Below are 12727 nucleotides of genomic sequence, written 5' to 3'. Positions count from 1 at the left end.
GGGCCCATCCAGACCACTGGCCATCCAGAGTGGGATGCATGCCTCGGGGTCTGGCAAGACCACTATCAATACAAGGTGGGAGGAATGGCTCTGGTCACCATCCGGACCAGTGTCCATCTGGACCAGTCTCCATCTGGATTCGGATCTATGACTCTGGTTGCTAACTGGAGCAGTATCCATCCAGAGTGGAATCCATGGCCCTTGCATCCATCCAGAACAGGTTCCAATTTGGATCTATGGCTCTTGTGTCCATCCAGAACTGTGTCCATCCAGAGACGGATCCATGGCTCTGGAGTCCATCCAGACCAGTATCCACCAACAGTGGGATCCATGGCTCTGCGTTCCATCTGGAGCAGTATCCATCCAGAGTCCAATCCAAGACTCTGCTGTCCATCTGGAGCAGTATCCATCCAGAGTCCAATCCAAGACTCTGCTCTCCATCCAGAACACAGTCAAGCTGGGATCCAAGGCTCTGATGTCTATCCATACCAGTGTCCATCCACAGTGGGATCCATGGCACTGGTGTCCATCGAGACCACTGTCCAGTTGGGATCCATGGCTCTGGTGTCCATCTGGATGCGTGGCTGTGCTGTCCATTCAAACCAGGCTCCATCCACAGAGGGATGCATGGCTCTTGTGTCCATCACGAGTAGTGTGCATTCAGAGTGGGATTCATGGCTCTGGTGTCCATCCAGACCAGTGTCAAGCTGGGATCCATAGCTCTTTTGTCTATTCAGGCAAGCGTCCATCCAGAGTGGAAGCCAGGGTTCTGCTGTCTATCCAGACCAGTGTCCATCCAGAGCGGACACCATTACTCTGGTGTGCATCTCTACCTGCGTCCATCCACAGTGGCATCCATTGCTCTGGTGTCCATCCTGACCACTGTCAATCCACTGTGGGATCCATGGCTCTGGGGTCTATTCACAGCAGCGTCCATCCAGATTGGGATCCGTGGCTCTTATGTCCATCCAAACCAGTGTCCATCCACAGTGGCATCCATGGCTCTGGTGTCCATCCACACCAGTGTCCAGCTGGAATCCATGGCTCTGGCGTCCATCTAGACCAGTGTCCATTCATAGGGGATCCATGGTCTGGGGCCCATCCAGACCACTGGCCATCCAGAGTGGGATGCATGCCTCGGGGTCTGGCAAGACCACTATCAATACAAGGTGGGAGGAATGGCTCTGGTCACCATCCGGACCAGTGTCCATCTGGACCAGTCTCCATCTGGATTCGGATCTATGACTCTGGTTGCTAACTGGAGCAGTATCCATCCAGAGTGGAATCCATGGCCCTTGCATCCATCCAGAACAGGTTCCAATTTGGATCTATGGCTCTTGTGTCCATCCAGAACTGTGTCCATCCAGAGACGGATCCATGGCTCTGGAGTCCATCCAGACCAGTATCCACCAACAGTGGGATCCATGGCTCTGCGTTCCATCTGGAGCAGTATCCATCCAGAGTCCAATCCAAGACTCTGCTGTCCATCTGGAGCAGTATCCATCCAGAGTCCAATCCAAGACTCTGCTCTCCATCCAGAACACAGTCAAGCTGGGATCCAAGTCTCTGATGTCTATCCATACCAGTGTCCATCCACAGTGGGATCCATGGCACTGGTGTCCATCGAGACCACTGTCCAGTTGGGATCCATGGCTCTGGTGTCCATCTGGATGCGTGGCTGTGCTGTCCATTCAAACCAGGCTCCATCCACAGAGGGATGCATGGCTCTTGTGTCCATCACGAGTAGTGTGCATTCAGAGTGGGATTCATGGCTCTGGTGTCCATCCAGACCAGTGTCAAGCTGGGATCCATAGCTCTTTTGTCTATTCAGGCAAGCGTCCATCCAGAGTGGAAGCCAGGGTTCTGCTGTCTATCCAGACCAGTGTCCATCCAGAGCGGACACCATTACTCTGGTGTGCATCTCTACCTGCGTCCATCCACAGTGGCATCCATTGCTCTGGTGTCCATCCTGACCACTGTCAATCCACTGTGGGATCCATGGCTCTGGGGTCTATTCACAGCAGCGTCCATCCAGATTGGGATCCGTGGCTCTTATGTCCATCCAAACCAGTGTCCATCCACAGTGGCATCCATGGCTCTGGTGTCCATCCACACCAGTGTCCAGCTGGAATCCATGGCTCTGGCGTCCATCTAGACCAGTGTCCATTCATAGGGGATCCATGGTCTGGGGCCCATCCAGACCACTGGCCATCCAGAGTGGGATGCATGCCTCGGGGTCTGGCAAGACCACTATCAATACAAGGTGGGAGGAATGGCTCTGGTCACCATCCGGACCAGTGTCCATCTGGACCAGTCTCCATCTGGATTCGGATCTATGACTCTGGTTGCTAACTGGAGCAGTATCCATCCAGAGTGGAATCCATGGCCCTTGCATCCATCCAGAACAGGTTCCAATTTGGATCTATGGCTCTTGTGTCCATCCAGAACTGTGTCCATCCAGAGACGGATCCATGGCTCTGGAGTCCATCCAGACCAGTATCCACCAACAGTGGGATCCATGGCTCTGCGTTCCATCTGGAGCAGTATCCATCCAGAGTCCAATCCAAGACTCTGCTGTCCATCTGGAGCAGTATCCATCCAGAGTCCAATCCAAGACTCTGCTCTCCATCCAGAACACAGTCAAGCTGGGATCCAAGGCTCTGATGTCTATCCATACCAGTGTCCATCCAGAGCGGACACCATTACTCTGGTGTGCATCTCTACCTGCGTCCATCCACAGTGGCATCCATTGCCCTGGTGTCCATCCTGACCACTGTCAATCCACTGTGGGATCCATGGCTCTGGTGTCTATTCACAGCAGCGTCCATCCAGATTGGGATCCGTGGCTCTTATGTCCATCCAAACCAGTGTCCATCCACAGTGGCATCCATGGCTCTGGTGTCCATCCACACCAGTGTCCAGCTGGAATCCATGGCTCTGGCGTCCATCTAGACCAGTGTCCATTCATAGGGGATCCATGGTCTGGGGCCCATCCAGACCACTGGCCATCCAGAGTGGGATGCATGCCTCGGGGTCTGGCAAGATCACTATCAATACAAGGTGGGAGGAATGGCTCTGGTCACCATCCGGACCAGTGTCCATCTGGACCAGTCTCCATCTGGATTCGGATCTATGACTCCGGTTGCTAACTGGAGCAGTATCCATCCAGAGTGGAATCCATGGCCCTTGCATCCATCCAGAACAGGTTCCAATTTGGATCTATGGCTCTTGTGTCCATCCAGAACTGTGTCCATCCAGAGACGGATCCATGGCTCTGGAGTCCATCCAGACCAGTATCCACCAACAGTGGGATCCATGGCTCTGCGTTCCATCTGGAGCAGTATCCATCCAGAGTCCAATCCAAGACTCTGCTGTCCATCTGGAGCAGTATCCATCCAGAGTCCAATCCAAGACTCTGCTCTCCATCCAGAACACAGTCAAGCTGGGATCCAAGGCTCTGATGTCTATCCATACCAGTGTCCATCCACAGTGGGATCCATGGCACTGGTGTCCATCGAGACCACTGTCCAGTTGGGATCCATGGCTCTGGTGTCCATCTGGATGCGTGGCTGTGCTGTCCATTCAAACCAGGCTCCATCCACAGAGGGATGCATGGCTCTTGTGTCCATCACGAGTAGTGTGCATTCAGAGTGGGATTCATGGCTCTGGTGTCCATCCAGACCAGTGTCAAGCTGGGATCCATAGCTCTTTTGTCTATTCAGGCAAGCGTCCATCCAGAGTGGAAGCCAGGGTTCTGCTGTCTATCCAGACCAGTGTCCATCCAGAGCGGACACCATTACTCTGGTGTGCATCTCTACCTGCGTCCATCCACAGTGGCATCCATTGCCCTGGTGTCCATCCTGACCACTGTCAATCCACTGTGGGATCCATGGCTCTGGTGTCTATTCACAGCAGCGTCCATCCAGATTGGGATCCGTGGCTCTTATGTCCATCCAAACCAGTGTCCATCCACAGTGGCATCCATGGCTCTGGTGTCCATCCACACCAGTGTCCAGCTGGAATCCATGGCTCTGGCGTCCATCTAGACCAGTGTCCATTCATAGGGGATCCATGGTCTGGGGCCCATCCAGACCACTGGCCATCCAGAGTGGGATGCATGCCTCGGGGTCTGGCAAGATCACTATCAATACAAGGTGGGAGGAATGGCTCTGGTCACCATCCGGACCAGTGTCCATCTGGACCAGTCTCCATCTGGATTCGGATCTATGACTCCGGTTGCTAACTGGAGCAGTATCCATCCAGAGTGGAATCCATGGCCCTTGCATCCATCCAGAACAGGTTCCAATTTGGATCTATGGCTCTTGTGTCCATCCAGAACTGTGTCCATCCAGAGACGGATCCATGGCTCTGGAGTCCATCCAGACCAGTATCCACCAACAGTGGGATCCATGGCTCTGCGTTCCATCTGGAGCAGTATCCATCCAGAGTCCAATCCAAGACTCTGCTGTCCATCTGGAGCAGTATCCATCCAGAGTCCAATCCAAGACTCTGCTCTCCATCCAGAACACAGTCAAGCTGGGATCCAAGGCTCTGATGTCTATCCATACCAGTGTCCATCCACAGTGGGATCCATGGCACTGGTGTCCATCGAGACCACTGTCCAGTTGGGATCCATGGCTCTGGTGTCCATCTGGATGCGTGGCTGTGCTGTCCATTCAAACCAGGCTCCATCCACAGAGGGATGCATGGCTCTTGTGTCCATCACGAGTAGTGTGCATTCAGAGTGGGATTCATGGCTCTGGTGTCCATCCAGACCAGTGTCAAGCTGGGATCCATAGCTCTTTTGTCTATTCAGGCAAGCGTCCATCCAGAGTGGAAGCCAGGGTTCTGCTGTCTATCCAGACCAGTGTCCATCCAGAGCGGACACCATTACTCTGGTGTGCATCTCTACCTGCGTCCATCCACAGTGGCATCCATTGCTCTGGTGTCCATCCTGACCACTGTCAATCCACTGTGGGATCCATGGCTCTGGGGTCTATTCACAGCAGCGTCCATCCAGATTGGGATCCGTGGCTCTTATGTCCATCCAAACCAGTGTCCATCCACAGTGGCATCCATGGCTCTGGTGTCCATCCACACCAGTGTCCAGCTGGAATCCATGGCTCTGGCGTCCATCTAGACCAGTGTCCATTCATAGGGGATCCATGGTCTGGGGCCCATCCAGACCACTGGCCATCCAGAGTGGGATGCATGCCTCGGGGTCTGGCAAGACCACTATCAATACAAGGTGGGAGGAATGGCTCTGGTCACCATCCGGACCAGTGTCCATCTGGACCAGTCTCCATCTGGATTCGGATCTATGACTCTGGTTGCTAACTGGAGCAGTATCCATCCAGAGTGGAATCCATGGCCCTTGCATCCATCCAGAACAGGTTCCAATTTGGATCTATGGCTCTTGTGTCCATCCAGAACTGTGTCCATCCAGAGACGGATCCATGGCTCTGGAGTCCATCCAGACCAGTATCCACCAACAGTGGGATCCATGGCTCTGCGTTCCATCTGGAGCAGTATCCATCCAGAGTCCAATCCAAGACTCTGCTGTCCATCTGGAGCAGTATCCATCCAGAGTCCAATCCAAGACTCTGCTCTCCATCCAGAACACAGTCAAGCTGGGATCCAAGGCTCTGATGTCTATCCATACCAGTGTCCATCCACAGTGGGATCCATGGCACTGGTGTCCATCGAGACCACTGTCCAGTTGGGATCCATGGCTCTGGTGTCCATCTGGATGCGTGGCTGTGCTGTCCATTCAAACCAGGCTCCATCCACAGAGGGATGCATGGCTCTTGTGTCCATCACGAGTAGTGTGCATTCAGAGTGGGATTCATGGCTCTGGTGTCCATCCAGACCAGTGTCAAGCTGGGATCCATAGCTCTTTTGTCTATTCAGGCAAGCGTCCATCCAGAGTGGAAGCCAGGGTTCTGCTGTCTATCCAGACCAGTGTCCATCCAGAGCGGACACCATTACTCTGGTGTGCATCTCTACCTGCGTCCATCCACAGTGGCATCCATTGCTCTGGTGTCCATCCTGACCACTGTCAATCCACTGTGGGATCCATGGCTCTGGGGTCTATTCACAGCAGCGTCCATCCAGATTGGGATCCGTGGCTCTTATGTCCATCCAAACCAGTGTCCATCCACAGTGGCATCCATGGCTCTGGTGTCCATCCACACCAGTGTCCAGCTGGAATCCATGGCTCTGGCGTCCATCTAGACCAGTGTCCATTCATAGGGGATCCATGGTCTGGGGCCCATCCAGACCACTGGCCATCCAGAGTGGGATGCATGCCTCGGGGTCTGGCAAGACCACTATCAATACAAGGTGGGAGGAATGGCTCTGGTCACCATCCGGACCAGTGTCCATCTGGACCAGTCTCCATCTGGATTCGGATCTATGACTCTGGTTGCTAACTGGAGCAGTATCCATCCAGAGTGGAATCCATGGCCCTTGCATCCATCCAGAACAGGTTCCAATTTGGATCTATGGCTCTTGTGTCCATCCAGAACTGTGTCCATCCAGAGACGGATCCATGGCTCTGGAGTCCATCCAGACCAGTATCCACCAACAGTGGGATCCATGGCTCTGCGTTCCATCTGGAGCAGTATCCATCCAGAGTCCAATCCAAGACTCTGCTGTCCATCTGGAGCAGTATCCATCCAGAGTCCAATCCAAGACTCTGCTCTCCATCCAGAACACAGTCAAGCTGGGATCCAAGGCTCTGATGTCTATCCATACCAGTGTCCATCCACAGTGGGATCCATGGCACTGGTGTCCATCGAGACCACTGTCCAGTTGGGATCCATGGCTCTGGTGTCCATCTGGATGCGTGGCTGTGCTGTCCATTCAAACCAGGCTCCATCCACAGAGGGATGCATGGCTCTTGTGTCCATCACGAGTAGTGTGCATTCAGAGTGGGATTCATGGCTCTGGTGTCCATCCAGACCAGTGTCAAGCTGGGATCCATAGCTCTTTTGTCTATTCAGGCAAGCGTCCATCCAGAGTGGAAGCCAGGGTTCTGCTGTCTATCCAGACCAGTGTCCATCCAGAGCGGACACCATTACTCTGGTGTGCATCTCTACCTGCGTCCATCCACAGTGGCATCCATTGCTCTGGTGTCCATCCTGACCACTGTCAATCCACTGTGGGATCCATGGCTCTGGGGTCTATTCACAGCAGCGTCCATCCAGATTGGGATCCGTGGCTCTTATGTCCATCCAAACCAGTGTCCATCCACAGTGGCATCCATGGCTCTGGTGTCCATCCACACCAGTGTCCAGCTGGAATCCATGGCTCTGGCGTCCATCTAGACCAGTGTCCATTCATAGGGGATCCATGGTCTGGGGCCCATCCAGACCACTGGCCATCCAGAGTGGGATGCATGCCTCGGGGTCTGGCAAGACCACTATCAATACAAGGTGGGAGGAATGGCTCTGGTCACCATCCGGACCAGTGTCCATCTGGACCAGTCTCCATCTGGATTCGGATCTATGACTCTGGTTGCTAACTGGAGCAGTATCCATCCAGAGTGGAATCCATGGCCCTTGCATCCATCCAGAACAGGTTCCAATTTGGATCTATGGCTCTTGTGTCCATCCAGAACTGTGTCCATCCAGAGACGGATCCATGGCTCTGGAGTCCATCCAGACCAGTATCCACCAACAGTGGGATCCATGGCTCTGCGTTCCATCTGGAGCAGTATCCATCCAGAGTCCAATCCAAGACTGTGCTGTCCATCTGGAGCAGTATCCATCCAGAGTCCAATCCAAGACTCTGCTCTCCATCCAGAACACAGTCAAGCTGGGATCCAAGGCTCTGATGTCTATCCATACCAGTGTCCATCCACAGTGGGATCCATGGCACTGGTGTCCATCGAGACCACTGTCCAGTTGGGATCCATGGCTCTGGTGTCCATCTGGATGCGTGGCTGTGCTGTCCATTCAAACCAGGCTCCATCCACAGAGGGATGCATGGCTCTTGTGTCCATCACGAGTAGTGTGCATTCAGAGTGGGATTCATGGCTCTGGTGTCCATCCAGACCAGTGTCAAGCTGGGATCCATAGCTCTTTTGTCTATTCAGGCAAGCGTCCATCCAGAGTGGAAGCCAGGGTTCTGCTGTCTATCCTGACCAGTGTCCATCCAGAGCGGACACCATTACTCTGGTATGCATCTCTACCTGCGTCCATCCACAGTGGCATCCATTGCTCTGGTGTCCATCCTGACCACTGTCAATCCACTGTGGGATCCATGGCTCTGGTGTCTATTCACAGCAGCGTCCATCCAGATTGGGATCTGTGGCTCTTATGTCCATCCAAACCAGTGTCCATCCACAGTGGCATCCATGGCTCTGGTGTCCATCCACACCAGTGTCCAGCTGGAATCCATGGCTCTGGCGTCCATCTAGACCAGTGTCCATTCATAGGGGATCCATGGTCTGGGGCCCATCCAGACCACTGGCCATCCAGAGTGGGATGCATGCCTCGGGGTCTGGCAAGACCACTATCAATACAAGGTGGGAGGAATGGCTCTGGTCACCATCCGGACCAGTGTCCATCTGGACCAGTCTCCATCTGGATTCGGATCTATGACTCTGGTTGCTAACTGGAGCAGTATCCATCCAGAGTGGAATCCATGGCCCTTGCATCCATCCAGAACAGGTTCCAATTTGGATCTATGGCTCTTGTGTCCATCCAGAACTGTGTCCATCCAGAGACGGATCCATGGCTCTGGAGTCCATCCAGACCAGTATCCACCAACAGTGGGATCCATGGCTCTGCGTTCCATCTGGAGCAGTATCCATCCAGAGTCCAATCCAAGACTCTGCTGTCCATCTGGAGCAGTATCCATCCGGAGTCCAATCCAAGACTCTGCTCTCCATCCAGAACACAGTCAAGCTGGGATCCAAGGCTCTGATGTCTATCCATACCAGTGTCCATCCAGAGCGGACACCATTACTCTGGTGTGCATCTCTACCTGCGTCCATCCACAGTGGCATCCATTGCCCTGGTGTCCATCCTGACCACTGTCAATCCACTGTGGGATCCATGGCTCTGGTGTCTATTCACAGCAGCGTCCATCCAGATTGGGATCCGTGGCTCTTATGTCCATCCAAACCAGTGTCCATCCACAGTGGCATCCATGGCTCTGGTGTCCATCCACACCAGTGTCCAGCTGGAATCCATGGCTCTGGCGTCCATCTAGACCAGTGTCCATTCATAGGGGATCCATGGTCTGGGGCCCATCCAGACCACTGGCCATCCAGAGTGGGATGCATGCCTCGGGGTCTGGCAAGACCACTATCAATACAAGGTGGGAGGAATGGCTCTGGTCACCATCCGGACCAGTGTCCATCTGGACCAGTCTCCATCTGGATTCGGATCTATGACTCTGGTTGCTAACTGGAGCAGTATCCATCCAGAGTGGAATCCATGGCCCTTGCATCCATCCAGAACAGGTTCCAATTTGGATCTATGGCTCTTGTGTCCATCCAGAACTGTGTCCATCCAGAGACGGATCCATGGCTCTGGAGTCCATCCAGACCAGTATCCACCAACAGTGGGATCCATGGCTCTGCGTTCCATCTGGAGCAGTATCCATCCAGAGTCCAATCCAAGACTCTGCTGTCCATCTGGAGCAGTATCCATCCAGAGTCCAATCCAAGACTCTGCTCTCCATCCAGAACACAGTCAAGCTGGGATCCAAGGCTCTGATGTCTATCCATACCAGTGTCCATCCACAGTGGGATCCATGGCACTGGTGTCCATCGAGACCACTGTCCAGTTGGGATCCATGGCTCTGGTGTCCATCTGGATGCGTGGCTGTGCTGTCCATTCAAACCAGGCTCCATCCACAGAGGGATGCATGGCTCTTGTGTCCATCACGAGTAGTGTGCATTCAGAGTGGGATTCATGGCTCTGGTGTCCATCCAGACCAGTGTCAAGCTGGGATCCATAGCTCTTTTGTCTATTCAGGCAAGCGTCCATCCAGAGTGGAAGCCAGGGTTCTGCTGTCTATCCAGACCAGTGTCCATCCAGAGCGGACACCATTACTCTGGTGTGCATCTCTACCTGCGTCCATCCACAGTGGCATCCATTGCTCTGGTGTCCATCCTGACCACTGTCAATCCACTGTGGGATCCATGGCTCTGGGGTCTATTCACAGCAGCGTCCATCCAGATTGGGATCCGTGGCTCTTATGTCCATCCAAACCAGTGTCCATCCACAGTGGCATCCATGGCTCTGGTGTCCATCCACACCAGTGTCCAGCTGGAATCCATGGCTCTGGCGTCCATCTAGACCAGTGTCCATTCATAGGGGATCCATGGTCTGGGGCCCATCCAGACCACTGGCCATCCAGAGTGGGATGCATGCCTCGGGGTCTGGCAAGACCACTATCAATACAAGGTGGGAGGAATGGCTCTGGTCACCATCCGGACCAGTGTCCATCTGGACCAGTCTCCATCTGGATTCGGATCTATGACTCTGGTTGCTAACTGGAGCAGTATCCATCCAGAGTGGAATCCATGGCCCTTGCATCCATCCAGAACAGGTTCCAATTTGGATCTATGGCTCTTGTGTCCATCCAGAACTGTGTCCATCCAGAGACGGATCCATGGCTCTGGAGTCCATCCAGACCAGTATCCACCAACAGTGGGATCCATGGCTCTGCGTTCCATCTGGAGCAGTATCCATCCAGAGTCCAATCCAAGACTCTGCTGTCCATCTGGAGCAGTATCCATCCAGAGTCCAATCCAAGACTCTGCTCTCCATCCAGAACACAGTCAAGCTGGGATCCAAGGCTCTGATGTCTATCCATACCAGTGTCCATCCACAGTGGGATCCATGGCACTGGTGTCCATCGAGACCACTGTCCAGTTGGGATCCATGGCTCTGGTGTCCATCTGGATGCGTGGCTGTGCTGTCCATTCAAACCAGGCTCCATCCACAGAGGGATGCATGGCTCTTGTGTCCATCACGAGTAGTGTGCATTCAGAGTGGGATTCATGGCTCTGGTGTCCATCCAGACCAGTGTCAAGCTGGGATCCATAGCTCTTTTGTCTATTCAGGCAAGCGTCCATCCAGAGTGGAAGCCAGGGTTCTGCTGTCTATCCAGACCAGTGTCCATCCAGAGCGGACACCATTACTCTGGTGTGCATCTCTACCTGCGTCCATCCACAGTGGCATCCATTGCTCTGGTGTCCATCCTGACCACTGTCAATCCACTGTGGGATCCATGGCTCTGGGGTCTATTCACAGCAGCGTCCATCCAGATTGGGATCCGTGGCTCTTATGTCCATCCAAACCAGTGTCCATCCACAGTGGCATCCATGGCTCTGGTGTCCATCCACACCAGTGTCCAGCTGGAATCCATGGCTCTGGCGTCCATCTAGACCAGTGTCCATTCATAGGGGATCCATGGTCTGGGGCCCATCCAGACCACTGGCCATCCAGAGTGGGATGCATGCCTCGGGGTCTGGCAAGACCACTATCAATACAAGGTGGGAGGAATGGCTCTGGTCACCATCCGGACCAGTGTCCATCTGGACCAGTCTCCATCTGGATTCGGATCTATGACTCTGGTTGCTAACTGGAGCAGTATCCATCCAGAGTGGAATCCATGGCCCTTGCATCCATCCAGAACAGGTTCCAATTTGGATCTATGGCTCTTGTGTCCATCCAGAACTGTGTCCATCCAGAGACGGATCCATGGCTCTGGAGTCCATCCAGACCAGTATCCACCAACAGTGGGATCCATGGCTCTGCGTTCCATCTGGAGCAGTATCCATCCAGAGTCCAATCCAAGACTCTGCTGTCCATCTGGAGCAGTATCCATCCAGAGTCCAATCCAAGACTCTGCTCTCCATCCAGAACACAGTCAAGCTGGGATCCAAGTCTCTGATGTCTATCCATACCAGTGTCCATCCACAGTGGGATCCATGGCACTGGTGTCCATCGAGACCACTGTCCAGTTGGGATCCATGGCTCTGGTGTCCATCTGGATGCGTGGCTGTGCTGTCCATTCAAACCAGGCTCCATCCACAGAGGGATGCATGGCTCTTGTGTCCATCACGAGTAGTGTGCATTCAGAGTGGGATTCATGGCTCTGGTGTCCATCCAGACCAGTGTCAAGCTGGGATCCATAGCTCTTTTGTCTATTCAGGCAAGCGTCCATCCAGAGTGGAAGCCAGGGTTCTGCTGTCTATCCAGACCAGTGTCCATCCAGAGCGGACACCATTACTCTGGTGTGCATCTCTACCTGCGTCCATCCACAGTGGCATCCATTGCTCTGGTGTCCATCCTGACCACTGTCAATCCACTGTGGGATCCATGGCTCTGGGGTCTATTCACAGCAGCGTCCATCCAGATTGGGATCCGTGGCTCTTATGTCCATCCAAACCAGTGTCCATCCACAGTGGCATCCATGGCTCTGGTGTCCATCCACACCAGTGTCCAGCTGGAATCCATGGCTCTGGCGTCCATCTAGACCAGTGTCCATTCATAGGGGATCCATGGTCTGGGGCCCATCCAGACCACTGGCCATCCAGAGTGGGATGCATGCCTCGGGGTCTGGCAAGACCACTATCAATACAAGGTGGGAGGAATGGCTCTGGTCACCATCCGGACCAGTGTCCATCTGGACCAGTCTCCATCTGGATTCGGATCCATGACTCTGGTTGCTAACTGGAGCAGTATCCATCCAGAGTGGAATC

Source organism: Chamaea fasciata, unplaced genomic scaffold (assembly GCF_029207755.1).
Source record: "Chamaea fasciata isolate MVZ Bird 193981 ecotype frontalis unplaced genomic scaffold, bChaFas1.0.hap1 SCAF_43, whole genome shotgun sequence".
Taxonomy (NCBI): Eukaryota; Metazoa; Chordata; class Aves; order Passeriformes; family Sylviidae; genus Chamaea; species Chamaea fasciata.
The sequence above is the reverse complement of the archived record's forward strand: the minus strand, read 5'-3'. Positions refer to the sequence as shown.